We start from the raw sequence: 6,356 nt of genomic DNA on the forward strand, positions 1-6,356 counted from the left end.
AATTCAAATGATTTGAATAGGAAGTGAGGGTTGGGAAGGTCCAAAAATGTTCGGATTTTTGATGGAGCTCCGGATTATCCCAATGCCTTTGTTATCTTAATTCTTGGTCTCCAACCTTGCCACTGAAGCCACACGAGCTCGCCTCCAAAGCTCGCGGTCTACTGAGCCAGAGATGGCATCGGCCACCGCCGCGGCTGGTCACGGACGCCTCCGGGGCCGACGCACCCTGAACCACCAGCACGCGCCATGGATGCCCACACCAACCCACGTCCGTACAGGGGGGCCTCGTAGCAGCACCTTCAATGGGGATTGGGCGCTACCTGCAGCTGAAGGAGGCATCGGCCTGCAGCTGGAGGGAGCATCGACCTGCAGCTTGCCGCGCACACCACTGCGACCCACTGCCACCGCGGTCCACCACCTACAGCCGGCGCCGTAGCACCTAGGCCGTTCAACTATGCCACCTCAGGCCGTTCAACCCCACACCGTGCTCCTCGTGGATGACCCCCGCCGTCGTCGACTCCATTCACTTCCTTCCGCTGTATGCAGCCAGCTCTATGAGCTACTCGCCTGTACTCTGTCTAGGGGAACGCTGTGAGCTCGTCACGCTATGGCTGCTTCTCTGCTGGTATATACTTCTCTGTTGTTCATCTTAGGAGATGTTAAAAAAAGAATCCTTAACGATTGGGTCTGCATCTGCATTAAAGGGAGTCCCTTCAGAGGTTTGATTCGTTAGTTCATTTCATATCATTTAAAAAGAATTAACCGTGTAGAATGTGAGGAATTGAGATTAGAGTTCATTTTTTTGCTGAAAAAATAGGAGACATTTTTTATCTCAGCATGCATACCATATTTACAGAGAACAGACAATGTTTCACCATGTTTCTTGGTTATCAAAATAAGTGTTCTCCATCGTTTTCATGAATGGCTTAATTGATGAAAAACATGCTGCTACTCCCTTCCGGTGCTATGTGTGTGGAAGAGCATCTCCGTGCCTCACCTGTCTTGTTCTTCTGCTCTCTAAGATACTATCTTAAGCTTGTACAGCTTGTCAGACCAAATGAAAAAGGTACTAATCTGAAGTTCAAAGATGATAAAGAAAGAAGATGTGGGGATCTAGGATCTAGTGGTTTCCATTAAGGTAAGTGCAGCAAAAATTCTGCTTTGATTTCAAAGTTGTGAAGTATCAGACTAGAACATTTGTTATCTCATAATGCATAGTTGCATACAGTAAGTTACAACACGCCTCTGAACATTACTTTCTCAGCCGCAGCCATGGGCATTTGCCCTGATGTACAAACTCGGATGACCTCCCGGCACCGTACCTCCGGCCTGCGACCTCCCCTTCTACCACGTCTCCACCGGCCACCGCCGCTGCTACCTCCCGGTCATATGAAACGGTGGTGCCGCAGTCCAAATTGTGCCACACCAGCAGGACGGCTCATCCAGGTTGTGCCATTCGCCCTTCTTCCAGCAGTAATTAGCATGGCTAGCTGGGTAATGCTAGCACAACTCATCTTCCACTATCATGGCGAGATGTCGTGTGTGTGTGCACACATCTTAATCAAATCTTACTCTGTTATTTATATGGCGCCACTACATAATCAGTTGAGATTAGATGTAACATTATTTGTGGAAAATGGCAGCGGATGGATAGGCTCGTTGTGTGTGTCTCTGGATGTATCACTGGAAGTGTAATATACTACAGTCCAAATGTTTGATTTTCAGCAGGCCAATGTGTTCATTGACCAATTTTGTGCATTGTAAAAACAGTAGGTAATGTTTATGAATCTGTACAGTAAAAATAGTAGGTCAGCAGGCTAATGTGTTGATGAACCAATTCAGTAGGGTGTAGTGTTTGCTACAAACATGGCTAGCTGGGTACTACAGGGGTATTTTAACTTGACTAAAATGCGTCATTGTGTGTGTTGCAGTGACGATGAGGATGCACCACTCTGCCTTTCGTATTCGGTTTAGTAGCAGCAGTCCCCTACTATTTGGTGCTTTCCCCCCCTCATTTATGCTCAAAAGTTTGTGTCTCCAGGATCCTCCGTGCCACTCTGCTGCTCGCTACCCACATGAACAGAGGGAGGGAGAAGTTCACCACATGGCAGCGGAGAAGGTCACACATGAGGTGCAGGGGACAGGGGTGTCGCCATTCGGAAGATGGTCTGAGTTCATGAAGATGGTCGTCGTTCGTGAGAATTAGTGTTGTTGCTGGGTTGCAGTGTTGCTTCTTGTGAGGCCGCATCCAGCCTGTATCCTCCTCTGCCCGGGTGTCCGCCTCTGCATCGCCGTGGAACTTCTCTGTCATCCAGCAAAAAAAGATCTCCCTCCTGTAGTTCTTTGCATCTACTACAGAAAAAATGCATTGGCCGTAGAAGTTCAGGAATAGCTAGAAAGGAACAACTAACGTGGAGTAACTAGTCCCGAGCACATATGCGCTCGATATCTGCAGCGTCGGTCAGTGCTTCTGGATGTGGGCCATTTCTTTATTTGCGTGGTCGTGGGCTGCCAGAAATTGGGCACTGTTTGCAAATATGTACGCCACAGGGGTAGGTGGTGGGCCACGGAGATGGAATAGAATGGCTAGTTTTAACACGAAGGTGAACGACGGCGAGGTGAGCCGTGGATCAGAATCGCGGCTCCCCGTCTGATCCGTTCGCTTTCCGTCTAAGACGAATTGAATGCAGGGGCGAGAGTCTTCTTCCCCAAGGGTCATTTGGTAGCTGATGAGGAGTGCGGGATAGTGGTCTGGACCGCCGGCGGCGGGGCACCGTGAAGCTTCTGATGCAACCGATTGGCTGGTACGTTGATCTTTTGGTTTTGGACGGGCGCATCTCCATTTGTAGAGGGCCGGCTTGGTTGACTGAGAGGATCCCTTTCTCCCGCATTGCTTGAGGAGGTGGGGGAGAGTTTGGTCCCCGCCCCTGTGCGTGCGAAAGGCCAAGTTGTGGCAGGGCCGACGGCGCCGCGGCAGACAGCGGTGAAGAGCAGATCTTCGCGGCGGAGGGAAGGGAGAGGTCACCGCCGACATCGGAGCTGTCAACAGAGAGGATGGATCCTCAGGCGCCCGGATGGAACCAGAGGTTAGTGAACAAACAACTTTACCCCATCGAACATGCAGCGATTTCTGAATAAAATAGTTGGCATGACTGAAGAAATAGTACAGTTAGAGCCTGTAGGATTCATTCGCAGTCTGCTTGCTCAATTCAGAGAGGTCATGCTAGGAGTGCCTTACTGCAGTAACTAGCAGGAAGGCCAGCCACTGAGTAAACTGGAAAGCTGTATTGACTTTCAGCAAGATCATGCGATTATCTTAGTATGCTTCTGCTGCTGTACTGTCTGGAGTAAGAAATACAGTCTGTCAAAGTATGGATGTGGGCAAAAATGGAACCCGGTGGATAGATAGTTCCCTAGAAAATCCGTTGAAATGTGAATCTAGAAGTGCTGCTGATTGTAGAGATTGAATCTTCGAATATGTGAATCTAGAAGTACCGCTGATTGTAAAGATTGAATCTTCGAATCTATGAACCTAGGAATATATGAACTGAAAGACTGAATCTATGAATTGCGAAACAGAATGCAGCAGACGCAATGTAAATGTAGGTACACACGACGCACCTGGAAAGCTAGCGATAGCTGGTCCGGCAAGAACGGTCCAGCGGTTCCCTACTCCGTGGATCTAGAGCTTGCTGCGTATTCAGTAGTATTTTCCTTGCTTATTTCCAATGTGCACAATGCTCATCCTCTCAAACTATGTGTAAATCCGACTAAGTTTGCTTATTTCCTTCTTGCTTACCGTGTTAAATGGCAAAAGCACATTGGAGCCTCCTCACGGTGCATTTTCAGTAGTATTTTCCTTCTTGCTTATTTCCAATGTGCTTTTGCCATTTAACACGGTAATGCATTTCAGGATAGGAAGAAGATTATCAAAAGCTTTTGCCATTTAACACGGTCTATATATGTAATATATTTTAGTGTTTAAATAGGATCGTACTGTGTGAATTCTATACTCTCACCTATACAAACATTCTTCCAGTGCACACAAACTTTGGATGGTTTTATGCTTCCAAGCAATTAATCATCAACTGAATTAACATGTATTTTTTTCCTCCAGTTTGTTGTTTGTCTTCTATCCATTGTTGATAACGCAAAACTTGTTACTGAGGTTAGCCAGCACCAATCGTTTGCTTGAACCAGCTGTTATGCTTATAGCTTACTTATAAGTTGATTGAACCTTTTATCTGGGAGCTTCACTGACAGGATCCATGTACTTCAGGACTGGTCAATTCCCATGTCTTTGCAAATTTTGTTTTCACTTTTTCATGATTTATAATTTAATTTGGTTTAGAAAGCATGGTTGAGATGCAGCCTATTAACAGTAGAGGGTCGTGGTCTACGTAAAGGATTACTAGGATGGCGAGCCCACGATGGCGCTGATGATCAGCTGATCAAGCAGGTGATGATGAAGGCGTGGGTCTACTCAGTGGGGGCAGCGGAGGGCGCGGACAGTAATAATAGTTGGGGGCAGCGGAGAGTTGTCTGTAATGCATTTCCCATGCCATCAGGCTGTATCTTTGTTTTTCTCCTTTCTTGTAGTACTATAAATACAAATGTATGAGTAGATCTGAACTTATAATTTCTCTGTAACACATGCCTAAGCTTCCTAGAAATGCTCACGTACAGAACAGAGACCAAACAAGCCAACTGAATTAGCGGTGGCAAACAGGCACCGCACAGTCGTGTCTCGGGAGGGCGCTGAACCCATCACATTCAGAGATGCTGGCTGCTGAAGCTGCACTTCACTTGGCGTCAGATTTAGGAATGGGCAAGGTCTACATGGAAACTGATGCTCTGTTGCTGAAGGAAGCGCTAGATGATACTGGCATTCATCTCTCGTGCCTTGGTGTTGTGGCGGACCGCTTAAAAACTTTTATCATGTGTAATTTCATTGAGTGGCAAGATTGTGCACTGCTCTAGAATATGTAATCAGGCAGCGCACACCCTTGCGACAAAGGGCTCGCTGATGGCCTGGGTGCCGACCTGACCCATGTGGATTCGCTTTGGCTTCACACACTGTTTAATGCAATGTCACAACCACTGTCATAAAAGGAACAGCTGAATATTATTCAGAGATAACCATGCTTACATACAGTGACCTGACGAAATAGCAGTGGGGATGACGCAAAACAGGTCATTGCTGCTTGGTACAGGGCATGACGGCTTACACAGGTCCGTGCAACAAACTGGAATTAGATAATTAAGCAGTAGACGACTCTCCCTAGTGCAGGACCGTTGTACACGGTACTAACTGCTGCGCTGCAGGAAAATTAAGAACAGCATAGCGATGAAAAGGATCACGTTGGTGCCGGCAAGCAGCACCGTGTTGGCTGCCCGTGGAGCAGCAGTGAGGTGCCGCGCAAGGGGGCGCGGCTGCTGAAGCTGTGGTTGGGCACGTCCATGAGCTGGTTGAATCCCCGCCCGGCTGCCGTCCAAGAGATTGTGTTCGCGCCTGGATCTCTGGTGAAGGGAAGTGGATGTGTGCACGGCTAGAGGCTGGCGTAGTACCTATGGCTGGGACAAGCCATGGCGACTCAGCCCCGGCAGGTACTTGTAGAAGCGTACCTCGGCTCGGTAGTGAAGGTGACCACCTTGTCGCCGCAGGTGGGGCAAGGAATCAGTGGCAGTTCATCGTCGGGCTGCGACGATGAAGAGGAGGTAGTTATCGTCTCCGGATCTGGTTCTTACCGGCGAGATTGAAGAAAGATAAGTGTAGGGATTGGGAGGGGAACGAGACTTCCGGCGAAGGGATGGATCCGTTTGTGGCGTAACCGCTGAGCCGTGGCCCACGACGGGCGCACCGTGAGCTGCCTCGCGGAGGGACAAATTTGACAATTTTGACCTATAATCGAAATCAAATCGCAGAATGAACTGGTTGCGAAACTATTTCACTCCCCTGACCCTTTTGTGTAGCGCCCGCCTCGCCGGCGCCACACCCTACTGTGCAACGCCTCCCAGATAGGCGCTACACGGCCAGCGTCGCACCCATATGTGCCCAAGTCAGCGTGCAGCGCCTGAGAGCTAGGCGCCACACTACACAGTGCAACGCCTAGCTCCTGGGCGTTGCACTAGTGCAGCGCCTAGCTCCCGGGCGTTGCACTAGTGCAGCGCCTGAGAGTTAGGCGCCAAGGGTCAGCCGCGTGAAATAGTTTCACGGACAGTTCATTCTGTGATTTGATTTCGATTAAGGGTCGGCCGAGGGATGACGAATGTCGCATTAAAGGAGGTAGGTGAGTGGGCCATGGGAGGCGCATATACAACTTCGAATACAGATGAATATACATTGGATGGTGCGA

The 6,356-nt window shown here is 48.9% G+C and overlaps 1 long non-coding RNA gene across 3 annotated transcripts; it reads left to right on the forward strand.

The window, feature by feature from the left end:
* LOC109744187 (uncharacterized) lies at nucleotides 1–4,955 on the forward strand. 3 transcript variants are annotated; one of them, XR_006665609.2, is made up of 5 exons: nucleotides 16–1,138; nucleotides 1,265–1,446; nucleotides 2,042–2,804; nucleotides 2,903–3,086; nucleotides 3,914–4,955. It is a non-coding gene; the product is annotated as an uncharacterized lncRNA (long non-coding RNA). The 3 variants fall into 3 exon arrangements; XR_005760661.3 differs by having other exon boundaries at nucleotides 1–1,138; nucleotides 1,265–2,804; XR_012188119.1 differs by having other exon boundaries at nucleotides 6–1,138; nucleotides 1,265–2,804; nucleotides 4,407–4,955.
* The last annotated feature ends 1,401 nt before the right edge of the window (nucleotides 4,956–6,356 follow it).

This window comes from Aegilops tauschii, chromosome 6, assembly GCF_002575655.3.
Source record: "Aegilops tauschii subsp. strangulata cultivar AL8/78 chromosome 6, Aet v6.0, whole genome shotgun sequence".
NCBI lineage: Eukaryota > Viridiplantae > Streptophyta > Magnoliopsida > Poales > Poaceae > Aegilops > Aegilops tauschii.